The sequence below is a fragment of the Lolium rigidum genome, chromosome 1 (genome assembly GCF_022539505.1).
Source record: "Lolium rigidum isolate FL_2022 chromosome 1, APGP_CSIRO_Lrig_0.1, whole genome shotgun sequence".
NCBI classification, from domain to species: Eukaryota; Viridiplantae; Streptophyta; class Magnoliopsida; order Poales; family Poaceae; genus Lolium; species Lolium rigidum.
The window spans coordinates 258,743,642-258,766,761 of record NC_061508.1 but is presented as its reverse complement, the minus strand read 5'-3'; the positions used below and the strand labels follow the sequence as shown (position 1 = coordinate 258,766,761).

The 23,120-nt window shown below is 46.2% G+C and overlaps 2 long non-coding RNA genes across 3 annotated transcripts; one reads left to right on the top strand and one right to left on the bottom strand.

The window, feature by feature from the left end:
• Positions 1 to 4,344: 4,344 nt before the first annotated feature.
• LOC124683567 lies at positions 4,345 to 8,831 on the bottom strand. 2 transcript variants are annotated; one of them, XR_006996746.1, is made up of 5 exons: positions 8,665 to 8,820; positions 8,342 to 8,438; positions 5,087 to 5,483; positions 4,562 to 4,623; positions 4,345 to 4,414 (listed from the first exon to the last, which is right to left on the bottom strand). It is a non-coding gene; the product is annotated as an uncharacterized LOC124683567 (long non-coding RNA). The 2 variants fall into 2 exon arrangements; XR_006996745.1 differs by lacking the exons at positions 4,345 to 4,414; positions 4,562 to 4,623 and having other exon boundaries at positions 5,011 to 5,483; positions 8,665 to 8,831.
• A 10,112-nt stretch (positions 8,832 to 18,943) lies between these two features.
• On the top strand, positions 18,944 to 20,667 carry LOC124683566. The gene is made up of 4 exons (XR_006996744.1): positions 18,944 to 19,134; positions 19,220 to 19,327; positions 19,715 to 19,808; positions 20,487 to 20,667. It is a non-coding gene; the product is annotated as an uncharacterized LOC124683566 (long non-coding RNA).
• Positions 20,668 to 23,120: the final 2,453 nt, after the last annotated feature.

Below are 23,120 nucleotides of genomic sequence, written 5' to 3'. Positions count from 1 at the left end.
TTTACTATATACAAGCCATTCTCTGTCATATGTTTCTTCGTTTGGAATAACTCTACTATATGCCGCTGCAGAAAACCTTGTAGATATTTTGTCTCTAGGACTATGCTTAATTGACATGCCTCATATAGAAGTAACAACAAATCAGCGAACCGTTCCCTGCGTCGCCCCCGCGCGGCGACCAGGGGAACCCTAGATCGCACCGCCGCCAAGCTCCCCTCCTCCCTCCCCTTCCTCCCTCGCCGCTGCCTGAGGGCGCGGCCGGGCAAAGCCTGGTTGGCGTCGGCGGCGGCGAGGCCCTCTCGTCCTCTGGCTCGGATGGAGGGGCGCGGGCAGTCTTCTTCGGGACAGGGCGTGGCGTTCCGTCGGGGGCCACGGCGCGCCGGCGCGGGCATGGCCTGCTGCGGCGATGCGACGGATGACGGTGGTGGTGGCGCGTCTCCGGGCGGCACGGGCAGGTGGCGGCAAGGGCGGTGGTGGCTGATTGGCCGACTTCTGCGAGGAAGGTGGCTCGACGGCGGCTGCGTGGGGGGCCGGCGGGGGATCGCTGCGGGCTGGTCCTCTGCGGAGCATCTGAGGAACGGCGGTGGTGGCTCAGCGCCATCTTGCTTGCCTCGGCACTACGCTCAGCGAGGTGGGGATGCGCAGCTGCCGGTGAAAACCGTGCTCCGACTCCGGTCTTGGCGGGCGATGGCGGCGCTACACGTCATAACCTTCTTGAAGGCATCGTTGTTGCAGCCTACATCTACACTCTCGCGCTGCTCCGGGGGAAACCCTAGATCTGGGTCTCCCGGATCGGACGATGGCGGCGCGCCCTGCGTCGTTCTACCTCCTGGGGCATCGTTTTTGGAGCAGCTGCTAGATGTTGGCGGATGTCGGTGGAGTGGTATTCATCTACCACATTGTTGGTGTGGAGGCTCGGTGGCATGGTGCTGCAGGGTATCGACGACAGATGCGGTATGATGTATGCGTGCAGGATGGTGGAGCCGTCTGTCGTCATGGTGGCCTCGAGGGCAGGTCTTGCAAGGTTAATGCAATGATCTCTCTTGAAGATGGAGTCGAGGAAGACGGCAGTAGAACCTTCTGTGGCGTGTGCGTTGGTGTGCGCGAAGAGTCTGCTTGACTGGATGTGCTTCTCACCTGCTATTGGGCGGTTTGGGAAGACATTTGGTTTTTGGATGATGTCAGTTGGTTGTCACCCTCTTCATCCCACTGTAGGTCTAGTGAGGTGGCTTCGATGTTGATTTTTTGTATTACTTCTTGTAAGGTTTGCGAATAATCTAATAAAAAGCCGTGTGCATCCTTTGGATGCAGAAGCTGGGGCGATTTTTTCCCCTTTTCTAAAAAAATTAAAAAAAATTGACATGCCTCTTTTAGGACCCTTTTGCAGCAAAATATCAATCATTATAGGATCAAGAATATCCCAATATCTTGGATCAAATATAGTAGGATGAAAAGAGCTATTGGTCTCATCGTGAACAGCAGAATCATTATCTTCGACACCCGTAAGTATTAGCATCATTATCTTCGACACCAGTATTGTGTTGTACCAGGGTGTAGCCAGTCTTGACTTGTAACAAACTAAGAGCATCTCCAGTCGCGTCCCCCAAACCGTCCCCCAAAGGGATTTGGGGCGCGCCGGACAAAAAAACGTTCCTAGCCACGCGCCCCAAAGCCGCTTTTTGTCCAGCGATACGGTGTCCGGCGTCCCGAGCTCGTCCCCGCCCCATAGGGGACGCTCCGGGCACGCCGGACACAACAAAATGAGAGGCCAGGAGGCGCGTGCCCGACGCGTCAGCGGCTCGGATGCTCAACCGCCGCCTATGTAGCGACGGTGCAGTTGCCGGGAAGCAGAACCGTCGCATTGGCAACCGCGTCGACGACGCGCCAACCCCGCCGGAATGGAGCGCCGACTCCTCGGAAGAGCAACCGCTGCTCTCTTCGACTTCTGCGCCGCCGTTCATCCGCGCTCAATAAGACCCGTACGTACGCCGTCATTCATCCAAGCCTCCATCCGACACCTCCGGCGACGATGAGCTACATCTCCCGGCTCCCGTCCGACACCTCCAGCGAGGAAAGCCCGCTGGCTGGCGCCATTGGTGGGACAAAGCCAGGACGCCGAGCAGCGGCGACGATTCCCCGCCGCCAGTTGACAGCGAGGAGGAATGGCTGGGCTGGGAGGAGGAGGAAGAAGGGAGCGAGGCCGCGGCGGCGGCGGTGGCCCGTGCGAAGGCGAAGGCGGCCAAGGCGAAGGCCGCCAAGGCCAAGGCCGCCAAGGCCAAGGCCAAGGCGCAGCCGACGAGCACCGGCGACGACGACGCGTCGAGCGCCGACACCGCCTCTTCGGAAGAGGTGATGAGCAGGAAGCGCCACCGCGATGACGACGACGAGGCGGGGCCATCGGCGAAGAAGAAGTAGATAGTTTATATGTATTTAATTATATTTTTTTCGAAGTTTTATATATAATTTGTTTATGTTCAACCGATTTGAATATTATTAAATAGTTTCTTTCTAGCCAAAAAAAATACTTTTAATGTTTGGGGGCGGCGTTTGGGGGCGCGGCTGGGGAGCGACGTCCCCCAAACGCGGCACGAACAAAACACGTCCCCCAAACGCTCGATCCGGCGCGATTTGGGGGACGGTTTGGGGGACGCGACTGGAGATGCTCTAACAACTCTATCTATCTATGCAGTAGGGTCATGAAAAAAAAATGAACCGAGGCAGAGAGAAATTCTCTGTCATGAACTTCAGCCGGTGAGGACCCGTGTGCCAAAACAGCAGGGAGGACAGGGGACAGTTTGAGAAGAGATCGTCACGGTATCACGTTAGGGCACGTACAATGCAATGATGTCAGATTTCTCTTAGAGATGCCATGTTAGATTTTTGCTTAGTTGGAGGAGAAAGAATGAAGAGAGAGAAGGTTGTTTTCCCTTAGTTAAGGGATCATCTCTTAGAAAATAAGGGAAGACTATTTTCTCCTAAATTCTATAATTATTACTAAATAAGGAATTACTAAAGCTAGAAAACATTCAAGTCAGGCAACAATTTCCCCTAGACATACAGGGTACATGTATTTGTCATTTCCAAGCTAGGCAACAGTTTCTCTACTCCCTACAAACTCATATTGAACAGGGAAACAAAATACTCTTTTGGCAAACAATTGAGCACAATTATTATTATGCATCTACTCTCTAAGCAAATATGTACTGCTCTTCAACACTAGAAGCTTTTCTAATATATAAGACAGACTCTCCATAAAAATTGCAGAACTAATTCATCCTCCCCGAGATAATATTAAGAGGCGGCAGCAGCACCACCATTTCAGACAGACTACAACAGAATCAACTCATCCTTATAAGGTGGCAGCATTTGCGTTGACTCGCAAAAATTAAACTAGTGGTCCTGATCAGCTCCAAAGAGCTCCACGTTCTGCCCACATTTAATAGCAGCCAGATTTAAGCTCCACATTCATCAAGTCGACCAAACAACAAGTTGGGTAAAAACAGCTACAAATGGTCAGAATAACAATCTCTTTCTTATAAACACAAGAAATTACTAGAACAGTAGAACTATACACCGTTTCCAAGTCACAATTAACTTAGGTGCAGATATCAATCTTTCGAGATAAGCAGCAACATCAGAGGCATTTTAAACAACCAAAACAGAATTAATCCATCATTTCAAGCCTGAAAGGTGAATGCATTGCCTTCACAAAAGATTTAGCTACTTTGTTGAACTAGTAGTCCAGATCATCATACACTTGTGCACCTCACATGTTAGAAAAAGAAACGAGGATTAGTATGCACGGCACATACATCACAAGAAATTACTCAACAAACAACATGACATAGCATATAAGCTATTCACCAACTGCAGCAACTCAAAAAGGAAAAAGATTTTGGATTGATGCTGTGTTTTGCTTGCTTTTTTCTTGCTGTTTTGGATGCGAGTTGTCAAATCAATTGCCATCAACAAGAAGAAAAGGGCTTCAGGCTTATACTATGCAAAAGCAACATAGGACAAAAATCAATTGAGGCGCAGAAAAGATAGGCTGCTCATGTGATCCCGACTTACCACATAGAAGAAACAATAATTCGATGCAAACAGAGACTAGCTAAAGCATTCATTCAGCCATAGTGTTCTTCACCAAAAAATATGAACATGGTATTGCAACATTCGAACAAAACCCACTACCATCAAACCAACATATTCTACACAAATCGTCATAACGAACCCACAACATCTAAAACGTACATAGGCAGAGTTAGATGGCCGTGCTATCATGGAGAACCTAGAGAACAAAGAAGAGGAACCAGAAAATTACCAAATCCCACGGAGTCCAAGAAGGACACCCGCTGCCATCGCACACCTCCGCCACGGTGAACTCGCGGGCTGGTTTGCACCCTTGCCAGGGAACCTGCAACAAACATCCAGGCAGAACAAGGTCAGTTACCTGTAGGTGCGATAATTTCTTCAGATGTATACTACACCAAACACATTGCTAGGTAAACCACATCACCAGAGTCCTAAATAAGAAGAGGCAAGAGAGGAACATGACACTCACCTAAAACCACCGAGTCGAAGAAGAAGAAGGCCTCCGCTGCCAGCTCCACATCCAATTATTCCCTGAGATTGAAAACAAACAAAAAAGTTAACGAAAGTGGTCATCAACTGGTCCAATTCTAAAATTATTACTAAAGAAAGAATTACTAAAGCTAGAAAACATTCAAGTCAGGCAACAATTTTCCAGCTAGACATATAGGGTACATGTAGATGTCTTTCTAAGCTAGGCAACAATTTCTCTACTCTCTAAAAACTCAATTCGAACGGGAAGAAAAAACTCTTTTGGCAAACAATTGAGCACAATTATTATTATGCATCTACTCTCTAAGCAAATATGTACTGCTCTTCAACGCTAGATACTCTTCTGATATATAAGACAGACAGATGATCCATACAAATAGCAGAACTAATTCATCCTTCCCGAGATAATATTAAGCGGCGGCAGCAGCAGCAGCAGCACCATTTCAGACAGACTACAACAGAATCAATTCATCCTTATAAGGTGGCAGCATTTGTGTTGACTCACAAAATTAAACTAGTGGTCCAGATCAGATCCAAAGAGCTCCAGGTTCTTCCCATGTTTAATACCAGTCAGGTTTAAGCTCCACATTCATCAAGTCGACCAGACAAGAAGTTGGGTAAAAACTTAAGGATAATCTAAAGCTAGAGCTACAAATGGTCAGAATTTCGATCTCTTTCTTATCAACACAAGAAAATACTAGAGCTAGAAACCGTTTCCAAGTCACAATTAACTTAGATGCAGATATCAATCTTTCGAGATCAGTAGCAACACCACAGGCATTTTAAACAACAAAAACAGAATTAATTCATCATTTGAAGCCTGGAAGGTGAATGCATTGCCTTCACAAAAGATTTAGCTACTTTGTTGAACTAGTAGTCCCGATCAGCATACACTTGTGCACCTCACATGTTAGAAAAACAAACAAGGATTAGTATACACCGCACATACACTTATCACAAGAAAAATTACTCAACAAACATTATGAGATAGCATATAAGTGATCTAAGGTTCAAGCAACCCAGAAAACGAAAGGAAATCAAGATTATGATCTAACATAAATATACAAAGTTGTGCAAATACTAAAATATGATCAAGAATTAGGTTCTTAAGCCATCATGGTAAATATAAGCAATTCACCAACTGCAGCAACTCAAAAAGGAAAAAGATTTTGAATTGCTGCTATGGTTTGCTTGCTTTTTCTTGCTGTTTCGGATGCTAGTTGTGAAATCAATTGCCATCAACAAGCAGAAAAGGGCTTCAGGCTTATACTATGCAAAAGCAACATAGGACAAAAAACAATCGAGGCGCAGAAAAGATAGGTTGCTCATTGATGTGATATTGAACTACCACAGATGAATAACATCAGGCAATGCAAATATGACAAACCCGAATCCAACACCAGCATGATATGCTGCTCCAGGGATGTGATCCAACTTACCGCACATAAGAAACAATTACGCAATGCAAACAGAGACTAACCCAAGAATTCACTCGGCCATAGTGTTCTTCACCAAAAAGCATGAACAGGGTATTGCAACAATTCCAGCAAAACCCACTCCCATCAAACCATCATATCTATACCTAATAATAAAGGAGCTAACGTTTCCGTGGTTCGGTCCGTCAAAGTACGCTTTGGTCCATCGTCCAATGCGTCTTCGTACGTAGCTCCTACCGTGCGCGCCTGCTAGCTCCCGATCTGTCCGTGTTCGTAAATGAAACCAACAGGTCCGTCTGATCGTATTGTAGCTTTGCGTGTTCCCATCGGTTTAAGCTCCCGTACAAGAAAACAACACCGCACCTTTCCTACCTAACACCCTTGGTTCCCTATATAGCATCCACGAATTGGGAGCGTGGATACCAGATCGGCCACGACGAAAACTAGGCAATACGTGCCCTAACCTACGACCATCGATTGAACAAGCAAGGAAGCGGTTTGTTAATCCGCCGAGATGCTGATCTTCGTCGGATCGCCGAAGAACGTCGACTGTAGAGCCGCGGGGTGCCGTGAGGCTTGTCACGGTATGATAGATTGATGGTCCAAGCATCGTTGCCTGCTGACCGCATGTCCGCATCGATGGCGGCAGCTATACAAGACGCATGCATAGCAGCGGCTACCTTTGAGCACGGCGCCCCCTTAATGAACAAGGCCGTCATGGCCACGTACGGAGGTGTCGCGGTCTTCAGGGAAGCATAATTCGTCGAGTGCTTGCCACTGATTGGCGCTACTCTGCTGCATCATGAATTTCCACACTTTCCCACGCGACCAAGACTTCATGCTACCGGATGTCCCAGATGCCCAGGAGGTCGCGGCAGCGCGCCGAGATCGGCGACGATGGCCATGCCCACCTGACCACCTCCATGAGCATGAAGGTGGCATCCCTTGAGCGATACCGGATGCCGCAGATGCCCACGACGTTGCCACCGCCGACGCAGGCGCCGTTCACCATATGGCGACGGCTTTCTCGCAGCTCAGTGGAGGTGAGCGCGGCTAGCATGTCGAGGATCGTGCGGCGGATCCCCTCGGCTTTCGTTTGGGGCCGACCATAGATAGATGTACGATACTTGTGGTGGGGAGACGGTCGAGGAGGAACGTAGTCCACGGATCTCCGCCAAGACGTCGGAGCTGGCCGGCTGAGCGTGTTGCCTGGGTCGGGCGTTACAGCCTTACAGGTGTATCCCGTAGACTGTCAGGCCGCGTAGGCGTACGCCGAGACGCCCTAGGCCATCTGAGTTTTGGTTGAACGCCAAACTGTGGAATCAATAGCAGGGTTCGGATCTGACGTGTTGTATTCCAAGTTTCCAACGCACATCCGGCTCTCGGCTCAATCAATATTAATCGCTCGATACACTCCCATCTGCCTGTGCTTGACTACTGCTGCGATAATCAATCCAAGTTGGCGACTTCATGGCACATTGGCACTCTTTTTTTTAATTCAGGTTGATCAGATCTTGGTCCGCGTGAGTATATATAGCACAGGAATGAATAAAGGAGAGGTCGGATCAGATTAAGTTGTTTATTTTCCATCAGAAGGTCACTTAGACTTGGTTTGGCATCACGTCGAGAGGGAAGCAAATTCAGAATTGTAGCTGATCCTCCCCATATGGCTCACAAAGCCGAGCCCTTGGCTGATGATACTAGATCCCTATGGCGGTGAAACCTCCTACCGGCGTGCGCGAGTCCGACCCGTTCTGGATTTATACCACTCTACCATATGAATTTATGAAGAGGCTGCTAGCGAGGGGGGCACGCGGACGGGTGGATGAGTGATGTGTCAGTTTTCATGGAGCTGCAGATGAGAAACCGAAGGCTGCACGTACGATGGAACAAGCTGGAGAAAAGAACGCATCGCACGATATCTCATGAAAAAAAAAATCTGCTGACTGTAACAAACCTCCTAGGTACGTTCTTTTCTGTTTGGTTTTTTGGAGCAAAACTGGACAACATTTGGATTACCATACTGTATGTTTTTCCATGAATCCATTACAAGAACATACTACAGCAACATGCAACGCAAGGAGGTTATATTGCTTTTCAGTTTAAAAGAAATACTATAGCACTGTAAACGGGCATGCTTGATATCAATGTCCGTCTTTGCGATCTAATTAATTTTAATCCGTAGCAACGCACGGGCAAATGTCCTAGTTCTTCCCAAATTGCCATATCAAAGCCACAACATCTAAAACGTACATAGGCAGAGCTAGATAGCCGTGCTAGCACGGGAGAACCTAGAGGATAAAGAAGAGGAACCAGAAATTTACCCAAAGCCTACGGAGTGGAATTACAAGGCCACCCGCTGCCATCGCACACCGCCGCCACGGTGAACTCGTGGGCTGGTTTGCACTCTTGCCAGAGAACCTTCAACGAACAACCATGCAAAACCAGGTCAATTTCCCATAGGCGCGACAAAAAAAATCGGATGTATATCAAGGGGAAATTTGAACCACGCAGCACTAGTATGAAAATCTAGAGATATCTAGAGCACTGTATCCTGCAGCGGCAGCTCACCAAATAGGCGCTCATACAAGATTGGGTGGGCGAGCATGGTGTCGATTCTAGCGAGAGGACAGAGGAAATTATCGACCTTTGGGTGGCGAGAGGTGTTCTTGGACGGCAGCCTGGATGTGGGGCTTCGGTGGCGAGGTCCTGCAGGTTGTGCGCGCCTCATCCGGCGCTCACGGCCGCGTCCATGTCGTCGGGCGACAATCCGAGGAGGCCGGCGAGCGGGGTGCCGGAGCTCGCGCGCGGCGGCGGACTTGGAGGTTCCCGTGAACGAGCAGCGATTCCCATGGCCGCTGAATCGACATCGAGGGCCTGCCGCACCGCGCGAGGCGGGCGTCGCCGTCCTCCACGCCGGCCTGCAGTCCCGGCGCTACGGTTCGCTGCAGGTCGGGGATGCCGCAGGCTCGGGGAGGCGAGCAGCAGTCCTTCCTACGCGCGTCCCCGTCTTCTTGCGCCGGCCGCCGTCGTGGAGGTCGCAGTCGCGCCGCCGCCGGAAAGGGGGCAGCTTGGGTTTGCGTAGCGGAGGGGTTGGGGCTCGGGAGGGCTGCGTAGGCCGGGGGAACCAAGAGAAGAGACGCGCCGGAGCTTCGCCGGTGAGCGGCGGCGGCATGGGTGGCCGGGGGAGGTTGGTGAGTTGGGTGGCCGGCGGCTTGTCCAGTGTGGTGAGAGCAATTTAAGGGAGGGGAATGTGACGCGTCCTGTGTCCGTTGGTTTTCTTTTTCTTTGGTCATCATGCGTTTTGTTCTTTGGTGAAAGTGAGATGAGATGCATCGGACGAAGATTAATTAATTGCCACCTCATTCACAAACATAACTACCCTGAAGGAAGGTTTCAAACTTATAATACAAAACTCCCACTTCAAGGCCACCAATGGAAGTATTGTAAGGATTTCGACACTTTTTAAGGTTTTCATGTTCCTAACACCAACATTAACACAAGGAAAGAGAGGACCCACCTGTAATCACCGCTTTAGGTGTAGAGATCACGAGGCCCACAGAAGAGGATTTCGCCTAAAACAGGGAGAGGAAGGACCGGTAACCACCCCCTCTTGCTTTGGGTACTTATATGTGTATACAATTGTGCTTTGAAGAGGGAAAGACAAACTCTGAAGTGCACCTCTTTTGCGAACATGACTACCCTGGAGGAAGATTTCATACTTATAGTGTTGAACTCCCAATTCCAAGCCACCGACCTAACTCTTGTCAGCACTTGGGCTCCTTTTGACATTTTAATGTTTTTATGACCTACCCTAACACAAACACATATAAGAGTCAAATGGAATCACCACTTTGGAAGGAAAAGATAGGGTAGAAGTCTCAGGGACCATGAAATAGGGTTTCGCCTGAAACATGGAGGGGAAGTGTTGGAAATTACACCCCCTCGTGCGTGGAGTTCTAATAGCGGTATGTAAGTGTGGTGTGAAGAGTCAAAGCCAATATACAACTATGAAGTGGCACCTCGATCATTCGCAAACATGACTATCCAGAGAAAGATTGCAAATAATAGTGTTGAGACCACCTACCCAACTCTCATAAGAACTTGGCCTCTTGGGGGGGATCATGTTCCTAGGGTCTACACTAACACAAACAAAGATAATATTCACATGGAATCACCACTTTGGAAGGAAAGCTAGGGATAGATCTCGTGAGACCCATGGAACATCTTTTCGTCTGAAATTGGGAGAGGAAGGTTGGGAAACCAGACCCCTCTTGCATGGGGGTCCTAATAAGGGTACTTAAGTGTGACATGAAGAGGAAAATGCAAAATAAAACTCTCAAGTGGCACCTCCTTCGTGAACATGACTATTTAGAAGAAAATTTGAGACTTTTACTTTGGGTGTGTTTGGTAGCCTGGGCCAACTCAGAATGTCTCTCTCTTATCATACATGGTGACCCTAGCCAAGTTGAGTTGAGATATATCACATGTTTGGCAGCCACGTATGTGTTGAGCTATGCTCATATGAGATGTTGTTTGGTGCCATTCGTGCTGAGGTGAGCATGTACCACGACAGTTTTACAAAATCGTCCTAATTTTTAGCAAAAAGGCCCTCAAAGAAAGAAAGAGAAAAGCAATCGGGTCCGTGAAGCTGGAGCTTCTCTGCCGGCGTTGAACTCGGGAGGGCGGAGGCCATTGGAGCCGCCGCACGGCGGCGGGCGGCAGGCCGCGTTGAGGAGGTCCGGTTCCCGGCCGTTGGGTCGCCGGCGAGCGTCCGGGGAGAGGCGGCGGCCTGCCCGGGGCAAGGGATTCCAGGAAGAGGCAGCGGCCCGCGCGGGGCAAGGTGCGTCCCGGGAGAGGCCGCGCGCGCCGGCGAGAGGCGGCCATGGGGGGGGGGCGGCCGGCCGGCGGCCATAGGAGGGACGGCGGCGTCCGGCGGCCATGGGGGGGGGGGCGGCCGGCGGGCAGACGAAGGGCGCGGGAGGTATGCGGGAGCGAGAGCGAGTGCGGGAGCCGGCGTGGGAAAAATGAAGCGGTCGGGCTTGGGTCCGGGGGGTCCGCGGGTGCGTTTCGGGCCGCGGCGGAAGAATTGCGGGATGGACTCGGCCAAGCTGGGTTGTGAAGCTCGATTGAGCTTCACAACCGGCCAGCCGGAGCCCTTATTTGCATGAGGTGGGCTAAGCTCTACACGCCCCACCCAACCTAACAAACACAATCTGTGTTGGTACAAGTGGGATGAGGTGAGATTTTCTGGGTTGACTCAGGCCACCAAACACACCCTTTGTTTCTAGATCATGTCTATTCGACTCTACTTGTTGGACTTCATGGTTGGGGCCATTAAATTTGACCCCTCGTGGCTCTACCTCCAATTTTCCTCCTCATTCATGCCCTAGTACTATACATACAATCGTTTCTCGATGGAGTATTTCGCATCGCCGTTGGACATTGCTCCCCTCCAATATTAGAACGTGAGGAAGCCTAATATAAAATTACAACAATCAAGCAAACTCATGTTTTGGTGAAATATATTGAAAATCAACGAAGGAATCTTCTGAAAATTCGTTTTTTTGTGCATAAAGTAGCATATGTGGCTCTCTAATTTTGCATCCAAAGCAGATACGTGAAATTTATTGGAATCACAGAACCATAGACACGCATGCAGAACAGAAATTAAAGATAGAGTGGAGCTACCAGCTTAGGAAACCTAAAATGTATGGAAAGTTGGACCGCCCGTAATGATAATTGGATTGAATTGATTCTGATCTTTACCACCTAATTAAGGCAGTGCACAGATCACGCAAGGGGCGATTTATTTTTGGGCGGGAGTTGTTTTTGGAGCGAGCGAAAATCTGGCAAGTCCAAAACAACAATGAACCCACCCCCACCCTCACTTCCTCCACCCAACACAGCGACTCACCACCTCTCTCTCTTTTCCCTGTTCCCCTTCCAACGCCGGCAAATCCCGGCCGGTTCGGGCGAGCAATCTCGCCACCGACCGCGGCACCGGCACCAAATCCTCCTCATGTACTGTCTCCATGGGCGATCCGCAGCCCCCATGGCGAAACTCTACACCCGCAGCAATGCGCCGAAGCGGCGCCGCCGCGTGGCGCCGTCAAGCTCCGGCAGACCCTCCTCCTCAACTGCATCACAAGGCCGCCGCCACGAACACCCACTGCCACAGATCGAAAGGCTCCTTCAGGTGAAGGCGTGTAGCCGTGGGCGGCGGGACGGGCTCGTTGCGGCGCCGGAATGGTGGCGGGGAGGCACGCAGGACGAGCCATAGGTCGCCTGCAACACCTGCTGCTGTCGGCATTCCGTCGGGAGCTTCTGCTACCGGCGTCTTCTTCTGGCAACCCCGCCCTCGACCTACTGATGTCGGCCGCCTGCTCCTACCGCTGGCCACCACTCGAAGCTGCTGCAGACCGGTGAAGCCTCTCTCTTGCTCCTCGTGTTCCTCCATCCGTTCTTGCTAGATGTGTTTGGTTCGTCTTTTTGTAATGTAACCTGATAGCACTGTTAACTAATTCCATAAAATCATGTTTGTTTCTGTCGCTCCGTAATATAATAACGTGGTCCAATACAAATTTTATTCCGGTGGAAATCCTGCGTAATGCGATAACGTTCCTGTCATTGCCGCTGGCTCTCGTTGGTTGGCTAGTCGTCCGCTGTAGTTGTCGCTGGTCGCTACCGCAAGATATCCTCTCGCTTCCGTCGCAAGACGTCACCCGTCGCCGTCGTGAGCCATCCGCCGCCACCGTCCCAAGCCGCCGTCGCAAGCCATCCGCCGTAACAGTTGTCCGCGCCGCCACCACAAGCTGTCAGCTCTCTCTCCGTCGTCGTCCGCGCCGCCGCAAGCTGTCAGCTGCTGCCATCGCCTCTGCAATCTGTTATTGGGCGGCAGCAGGCTACGTCGTCCCCATGTCCATGGCTGCTCGGCGCCTTGACATCACGCGGCCAGCCAGTGCGCCTGGACTGCAAAGTTTGTTTTGTTCCTCCATCGATTTTCTTGCTCCTCATTCCGTTGACACTTGACACCGACAGTAGTAACCATCCTTGAAACAAACACGTCTAGCATTTCTCCCGTTGAACTTGTAGTCACATTCGTCTGAATTTGGTTCAGTCTGTTAGCGAGTGTTGTTCAGCTGTACGCCCATGATTTCTTCAGGTCATGCCCAAGCTGCATACACTTGACGCTTGTAGGTCCATTTGCCGGAAAGGGATGTGTATTATTTTAGGCATGTTATACATGTATATGTATGGTGGTACAAAATTTGCTATGTTACCAACAGTAAATGCATACCTAGCAAGGATGGCAGACCTTGGAGTCAGCACAAGCAACCACCATGAACTGGACGCAGGAACATGAAACCAATATGGATTGGGAATTTGAAAATTATTTAGACTTGGAATTGGCATTACAATGATATACCTATGGTGTTTGCTGCTCAGCAAAATTCTGATATTTAGTAGAATTTTCCCTTAGCACAGGTAAAAATACAACAATGTCAAGAAATAAATATATTCATCTAACATCTGAAAGCAAAACATTCATTATATACTACATGGTCGACTTACACATAGTTCCGTTGCTTCAAGTCCATGAACCTTGTTTTCAGCTGACCCAACAAATCACAATCCTCATCTGCCTCATTTACTATAGGGTTTAGGGTTGGAAATTTAGAAGTTGTTGGGTCAAGCCAGAATGATCTCTCGAGGCCTTTGTACTACATGAGATGATAAACTTTATTTTCTTGATGCATATACTCTATAATAATGAAATACTCTCCCATCACACAAAATGAAGATTTAATATCGAAGTGGCTAATTATAAAATTCAGTGTTCGCCCGCAATATGTTAGTATATTAGCATTTCAGTTCATATAAATACGAAATTGCTTTGTAAATGATGCAGTTTGTAATAATTTTGTAGGTGGTCAATGGTTTAGTATTTTATCAAGTAATTGGCTCTCCATTTCTTGCATTTTATTTGCTTTACTTTCCATTTCACACTTTTCTCATTTTAATATTCAGTATTCTGCACTTACAAGATCACCCATGGCAACAGAACAAACGGCTGTGGCAGGTGATGGCGTGTGACCGTGGGCTGCGGGAGGGGCTCGTTATCTTGCCGGGATGCCGACGCGGAGACACTGAGGACGAGCAGGTGTTTGCCTGCCATCTAAGATGCTGTCGTCTTCTGGCCACCACCCCATCAAGGTTCTACTGCTGGCCACCACTTCAACATGCTACTGTTTAGTGAGGTCTCCTCCATCTAAGATTGCTAACAATTCCATCTTTTCTCCTATTGTTATTTTTTGCGGGGGATCTTTTCTCCTATTGAATGGAATGTGTATACAACAGATAAAAAACATAGGCATATATTGATGTATTGATGAGAGGAGCATAAGAATGTGTGTGCATAGACATGTATGTGCTCAACACCTTTGATTTTGGTTGCTGATTATTCATAGGAGGTGCTGCTATATTTCCGAGCGTCCGTCTATCTGTTGTTGTGATAATTTGGGACGCTGAAACTTATTTCTAGACCTCAAAAACTCGACATATAATAAAATAAGTTGGTCTTCTTTGAATAAAAATATCTTTTCGTGATATCTGTAATTGAGAACATGTTTTGGAAAATGGTTTAATTCGTTTTCAATAGTCACAGTTGGGTTCAATTTGAGACTGATCTTGCACTTGTAATAAAGTTGTTGTATATCTATCATGTAGTTTTGAAAAACATGTGCTATAATCCTCGGATATTAGAGTTTTTGTTTGGCACTATAATCCTTGGATGTTTGGTACTTCTTCTTGTTCAAAATCATTTCTTTTTATATAAATGACAAATTGCTCAATGAAAATTGGTTTGCATTGAGGAGGATGTGTACTTCTTAAACATGGGTTGGTAGATGTTATATGTATATCCCAGTTGACTTTTGTTTTTAAATGTTCTTTTGAGGTTTGAGGTGGCATATCTGGTTGCATACATGTTTCTGGTAGTTCCATGTTTAATGTTCAATACTTTGTTTGGAAAAGGTGCCCATTGATTTATTATCTCTGTCTCGAGTTGATCATCTTAAAGTTGCTGGTTACTATCATCTAATGATTATCATTGGTACTTTATTGTTTATATCAATCTTGTACTGATGTTCAGTCAATTCAATTGCAGAAACGACACAAGTATGCAATGCAAGAGACAAGCAAGCAAGAATGCAGCCACTGATAGCAAGTCATGGCAAGGGAAAGGGATGGGAGATAAATAGGAAGAGGTCTCCTTTTCTTGCCTTTGATTGCAGTGGCACTGTTCTGTTATGGCAGCCGGAGATTTCTCTGCTAGCATGGTCGCCACTGTAGGACGGGAGGAGGAGTTGCGGCTGCTGCACATCTAATTCAAGCACGCGGCTGCTGCACATCTAATTCGAGCAGGATGGCAGGAAGGTTTTCCCTTTGGCAGGTAAAGTATGGTATTTTTTTCTTCAAATATCTTAATATTTGAGATTGCAATGTGATACGTATGAGCATTGGAGTCTTGGCAAGCTTCAGAGTTTGACTTAGTTTTATTTGCTCTCTGTGTTAACTTGAGCACATGTGGATTGGCTCCTACTTTCCCATAAGATGGATTGCCTCCTATCTGATATCCATATCAGGATATAGGCATTGAGAAGAAAGCTGTTAGTTTAGTTTATGCATACATGATTATTCCTAGTTCATTGACCATGGATGTTACGTCTGTTTGGGGCGATGATGCTTCTAGATTTTGCACCGTTATACTTTAATTTCTGTTAATAAATATTTCAAAGCATCTCGCGGAAAACTAGCAACCACTTGGATGCCTTTCATGCATTTTATTTAATTGAGCTACCTTACATGCTGAATTATAATTTGTAGGTAAGCAAATGAAGGCTCTGCCCTATAGGCTTATTATATGCAAGTCAGAGACACTACATGCTCACTATATTGATTTCCTGGACAGTATTGTATTGTACAACTTAAGGCTTGATGAATTCCTGCATGCTCTAGCTAGCGAAAACTGGCAGGCTGCAAGTAGAGATGATGTTGTGGTCTGTTTTGTTAGTTGGTGTATATCTGGCCACTGGATAGCAACTGCCCGGTCTTGACATGAACTGTTTGTACATAGTTAATTCAGACTTGGTATGTCATGGGAAGTCTAGGAGCTTTCAACTCTCAAAATTTGCATGTTGTGCCTAATCAATGTTTCAGAACTACAATGTTGCGTCGTGTATTCCTATTCATCATTAACAGGATTCTTGCACTCATGATATCAAACTGATAGCTGGTTGCCTCAAACTGTATGCATTAGTTCTAAGAGAATCCTTCTTATCGGATAGGGTGTTTCTGCACCTGGGTGGCTGGGTGCATACTTTCAAATGTATTTTGAACATATTTAAAAATGTCAAACCAAAATGTCTCATGTATATCTTCACATTTTACATGCTCACAAAGTTGTTTTAGCAAAAACCGATATGTTTTGTGCCCAGTGTAATGAAAAAGACAAATTTTGGTGCTAAAATAATCCATTTCTCGAGACATTATTTTATCTTTTTACACAGGGCTCACAAAATGTCGGTTTTATGCGAAACTTTAGGTGCGCACATAGAACATGCCCCTCTACATGCGAATTTTTATTCCTTAACTTTTTAACTTTCTAAAATATGTTTTGTACATACTGGGTGCATATGCACCTGGGATCAATTTTGAGTTTCCGCTTCTTATCTGCTTGGAAACAAGAATAATTTTCAAGCATATGCTTAGTAGAGTGCTTTATATTCACAAGTTACCGAGAAGTTGCTCTATCAAGCATGTTTTTTCTTCTAGTAGAGTTCATTTGATAATAATCTCGTTCCTTATGTAGTAGCTGCAACCGATAATTAGCTTTTGAGTAATGCTCTTGTTGTATATATTCAACAGATAGTTTGCCTGAAGATGACTACTTCCTTCATATTACTCAGGTTTGCTTAACTATATGCCAAACCACTTGCTCTTTTTTCAAGTTGTACATATCTATTTTAAATTGTGCCTATGTTATATTGTCATTGAGATGTTTTTGTTTCTCTTGGCAGAGCGCCCTCGGAGAGAGGCCCAAGAAGGACAACAAGACACCATGTTTGTAAGGTGGACGACTGGAAGTTGTCCACGGGGACCCTGTCGACAAGTTCACCCAGTTCCAGTTCAGTCTGGTCTTTGAGGAGTTCGAACTCTCGCACACCTCTGAGTCGTTCAGTGTCTTCTAATATGGGTACAAGGTCTTCCAAATGGCCAGCAGAGATGAGATGGACTTGACTCTGAAGAACAAATCTGAAAGTATATACATACATTGTACTTGGACGTTGTAGTGCTCTTTTGTTGAATGAACATGGCAAGGAATTAACCGCTGGTCTGTTTTGATTTCTGATGAAGACAAGCAAGATAAGGTTGTTCTAGACACCAAGGTAAATGGTAATTGGGTCACAGCTTCATAACAAATGAGCATTACGATAACTTCTATTGTTTTGGTCTAATAGGTTTTCCTTACATGTCGCAGGATAAGCAGAGGGGTGACACTTTGGTCTTGGAGTACAGATAAGGGAAGGACGTACATGCAAGGGATATCATTGCAGAAGTCAAACTACAGTAGGGATCAATACCGTCAGATGAGGCTAAAAGTAGAAGATCCATGAGAGACTCGCTAGGCTGCGAGAATTACTAGAAAAGGTGAGATCCTGAGCTCATCATTTTCACGTGTTTAAATTATATCTTAAAACTGAAATGTTAATGTTGTTTCATCTTTAAAATTTATATTCAGCCTTTCTGATAGTTATGATTGTTCCGGTTGTAATCATTGACAATGAAGGTCACCATTTTCCTGCAAATTGCAGTCCTTCCTTGATGTTCTGTTAGCTACAACTGAAGTTAATAGTTACTCTTAATGATTGTCCTTGTATTATTTGTCAAAATCAAAATCATGTTATTCAATCTGATTTTTTAGGATTTAATAGAAGCAGAGCCATAGTAACAGATAATCCAATTGGAACTTAGAGAGAAGAATAGTGCTATCTTCAGGAACGTTCTCACTGCGAAGGCATGTGTTAGTTTATAAGCCTGAAGTACTACATTTTTTCTATCTGCTGCAACTCTAGTCTATTCAGATGTTGTTTAGATAGTTATCCCCTTTTTTCTCATGTCAGGACAACAACGAGCTTGCTATAGATGCTTGAAGCCTGGCGGCAGCCAAGGGAGTGCAGTAACTGTTCATGGTGGGCAAAGGTCCTTGTCATGGTATGTGTCTTTTTCTTAGATAGTAAAAATGGTATGCAAGTGGTTCCATACATGTTTCTGGTAGTTCCATGTTCAATATTCAATACTTTGTTTTTGAAAATATGGTATACAAGCCCATAGATGCTGCCATAGTGAAAGTGACGTGCTATGGTGGTGCTGACCTGCTATAGTGCAAATGAGAAATTGTTTGCATGGGGTTGGGTAAGAAACATGAGTTGTTAGGTGCTACTTAGTTTTGAAAATTTGTTTTTTTTTGGATGAAACCAGACCTTGTATGGTTGAATATAGTGTCAGTTTACTTAGCTGTATCTTGGCCTGCTAACGTGGTCCATTTTGATGTTGTCGTGGTGCATGGTTTGGGGTGGCCATTGTCAGGCTTACCGATGTTTGTTCTGTAGATGTACCAGACCTTTTGTGTTGAAAACACATATACCTTGTATGCCTAGTACAACTTAAGCTTGGTGAATATGTTGTGTGGCACATCTTTGTTGATTGGGTTGCCTGTCGCTGGTGCTTTAGCTTTCCCGAGAGAAACTAAATCTCTGCAGACTTTAGTTACATGTCTTTTCAAACGAATTTGTTTATTCATGACTAGCATTTTTTCTCATTTGTTACAAAAGCCCACTGATATGAGTTTCTTGGCAGGCCTGATATATGGAGTGTTGACGCTCTGATGGCTAGGAAGGAAGTGGGCTGTGGAGAACGTGTTGATTGACCAAGTCGGCTAGGGAAGAGTAGCAGCTCGAGGGCGGCGACAGTTGCGACAATGGTGGTAGAGAGGTGCGACTGGAGCACACTTGCCAGCCGGAACTCCCTGGCTGACCGACCAATGAGCATTACGGTAACTTTTACTGTTTTGTTCTAATAGGTTTTCCCTACATATCACTGGATAATCAGATGGACGACACTTTGGCCTTGCAGTACAGATAAGGGAAGGACATGCAAGGGATACAATATGGATCAATACCGTCAGATGAGGCTAAAAGTAGAAGATCCACGGGAGCCTCGCTAGGCTGCGAGAATTACTAGAAGAGGTGAGATACTGAGCTTATCCTTTTCATGTGTTTAAATTATATCTTAAAACTGATATATTAATGTTGTTTCATCTCTGAATTTTATATTCAGCCTTTCTGATTGTTATGATTGTTCTAGTTGTAAATATTGATGATAAAGGTCACTATTTTCCTGCAAATTGCAATTCTTCCTTGATGTGCTGTTAGCTACAACCGAAGCAGAGCCATAGTAATAGATAGTCCAATTGGAACTTAGAGCGAAGAATAGTGCTATGTTCAGGAACCTTCTCACTGCAAAGACATATGCTAGTTTATAGGCCTGAAGTACTACATGTTTTTTCTATCTGCTGCAACTCTAGTCTATTCAGATGTTGTTTAGATAGTTATCCCCTTGTTTTCTCATGTCAGGACAACAAGGAGCTTGCTGTAGATGCTTGAAGCCTGGCATCAGCCAAGGGAGTGTGCACTAACTGTTCATGGTCGGCAAGAGGTCCATGTCATGGTACGTGTCCTTTTCTGAGATAGTAAAAATAGTATGCAAGTGGTTGCATACATGTTTCTGGTAGTTCCATGTTCGATGTTCAGAACTTTTTTTTTGAAAAAATTGTATGCAATCCCACAGATGCTGCCATAGTGATAGTGACGTGCTATGGTGATGCTGACCTGCTATTGTGGTGCTGACCTGCTATAGTGGAAATGAGAAATAATTTGGATGGGGTTGGGTAAGAAACGTGAGTTGTCAGGTGCTACTGAGTTTTGAAAATATGTTTTTTGGGGGATGAAACCAGACCTTGTGTTGTTGAATATAGTGTCAGTTTACTTAGCTGTATCTTGACCTGCTAACATGGTCCATTTTGATGTTGTCATGGTGCATGGTTTGCGGTGCCCATTGTCAAGCTTACCTATGTTTGGTCTGTAGATGTACCAGACCTTTTGTGTTGAAAACGCATATAGCTTGTATGCCTAGTACAACTTAAGCTTGGTGAATATGTTGTGTGACACATCTTTGTTGATTGGGTTGCCTGTCACTGGTGGATGATGTTCATGTGCTTTAGCTTTCTCGAGAGAAGCTAATCTCTGCATACTTTAGTTATTTGTCTTTTCAAACGAATTGGTTTATTCATGACTAGCATTTTTTCTCATTTGTTACAACAACCCACTGATATGAGTTTCTTGGCAGGTCTAATATATGGAGTGTTGATGCTCTAATAGTTAGGAAGGAAGTGGGTTGTGGATAACGTGCTGATTGACCAAGTCGGCTAGGGAAGAGTAGCAGCTCGAGGGCGGTGATACTTGTTGCGACAATGGTGGGAGAGAGGTGCGACTGGAGCAACTCGCCAGCCACATGGAACTCCCTGGTTGACCGGCCTACACGGCATAGCTTCCCCTGGCCGCTTGGGAGTATGGCACTACCCGGAAAGATGTCCTTGCTCCGGTGGTGCTGCTGCTGCCGCGCTAGCCATAGGTGGCTGGCCAACGTGTGATATACCGTTTCATCTCCTTCAATATTGAGTGGTGATGGACCTGAGCTGTGGTGCTATCTGCACTCTATATATATTGTGGCTTATTTGTTGTGAGCTATGAATGTCTAAGAAAGAAGAGATATCCTGCCAATTTTTTGGTTAATCCTGCTAGGTCACCGAGTTTATTTGTTTGGAACGGCAGTGCGTACAAAATTTTCCTGTAGGACGTGCATCAGATCCTTATTTGCACCATGAGATGTCATGTTTTGCCTATGGTCAATGGTGATGGTGAGCGTGATGATGGAGAACGCTGCAGGGATGAACGTCTAGCTCACCAATGTCATAAGCATGAAAACCAAAACTTTAAAATGGTGTCCCATGTACTTTACTCCAATCGATCTCTTGAATTGCATAGTAGAGCTCACAAGTTAACATTTGTACTCCTATTAGATATGGATATAGTCAAGACAGAACAATGCAGCATACCAACTTGCACGACAACTACTAGTTGCCCAGCGGTAGCTAGTGCGAGCGATCAACAAATCGTCCTAAAAAATAAGAAGGATTCAACTAGTAGGAATAGTGAAACATTTAAATCGACTAAAACTGAAAAAGGCCGGTTGTGGAATAACTAGCATCTAGCAACAATCGAGCAATCCTGGACATAGCAAGGACTATTTTGTTACAGAAACCCCTACGGAATGTATCGGTTGGTTCAGTTTAGATTCCTTGATTGAAAATTGAAACGCCCTTCCCTGCTTTTTGTGGATCCGTAAGTGGTTTTAGTATTAAAAAAACATATTAGTAGGTGTAACATTACTCTAGGAAAACCGAGCAGCCATCCGTAATTAATCAGATCGGTTTCCATGCAATGCGGTTATGTAGTTGGTGCAGATGCTAATGAATGTGAGTGTGGTTTCCCAAGGCATTTAATTCCTGGGGAAGTGCAAGCAGCTGGACCATCCTCAAAAGAATCATTTCCACGAAATTAACGGAGCAATCCACGGCAATGATGCATCCCATCCGTTTGTATGCTCCATCAACACATAGATTAGAGAGGCTTGAGTGACTTTACCGAAATTCTTCCTTCCCGCCTTACTTCTCCCGCTCTTCCGAAACTCAAACAGTTCTAAAAGCTTTTGCATTTGCCTATAAGTAGAAGTCCTTGGCCACGTAGCCGCGTGTCGGCTTCGCGTGACTTGTGACTTTGGACTTTGGCGACGCGAGAGCGAGGCGAGGAGGCCATCATGATGCATCGTTGGCGCCATGCTTTGTCCATGGAGCGAGGTGAGGAGGCCGGCGTGATGCATCGTCACCGCCATTCTTCATCCATGGAGGAGTGTGGAGGATCTTCGCTGTTCGCAGGTGACCATCCATACATGCCTTGCTGTAACAAAGGGTTAACCGTATTGTGTGGAAGATGATTGTTTGCAGAGAAAACAGTAAAACAAGTATTGCAGCAGATTTGTATTTCAGTATAAAAGAATGGACCGGGGTCCACAGTTCACTAGAGGTGTCTCTCCCATAAGATAAAAGCATGTTGGGTGAACAAATTACAGTCGGGCAATTGACAAATAGAGAGGGCATAACAATGCACATACATGGCATGATAAGTATAGTGAGATTTAATTGGGCATTACGACAAAGTACATAGACCGCCATCCAACCGCATCTATGCCTAAAAAGTCCACCTTCAGAGTTATCGTCCGAACCCCTTCCAGTATTAAGTTGCAAAGCAACGGACAATTTCATTAAGTATGGTGCGTAATGTAATCAACAACTACATCCTCGGACATAGCGCCAATGTTTTATCCCTAGTGGCAACAAGCACAACACAACCTTAGAACTTTCTGTCACTCGTCCCGGTGTCAATGCAGGCATGAACCCACTATCGAGCATAAATACTCCCTCTTGGAGTTAAAAGCAAAAACTTGGCCGAGCCTCTACTAGTAACGGAGAGCATGCAAGATCATAAACAACACATATGTAATAACTTGATAATTAACATAACATGGTATTCTCTATCCATCGGATCCCGACAAACACAACATAGAGTATTACAGATAGATGATCTTGATCATGTTAGGCAGCTCACAAGATCCAACAATGAAGCACAATGAGGAGAAGACAACCATCTAGCTACTGCTATGGACCCATAGTTCAGGGGTGAACTACTCACTCATCACTCCGGAGGCGACCATGGCGGTGTAGAGTCCTCCGGGAGATGAATCCCCTCTCCGGCAGGGTGCCGGAGGAGATCTCCAGAATCCCCCGAGATGGGATCGGCGGTGGCGGCGTCTCAGTAAGGTTTTCCGTCTCGTGGTTTTTCGCATCAGGGGTTTCGCGACGGA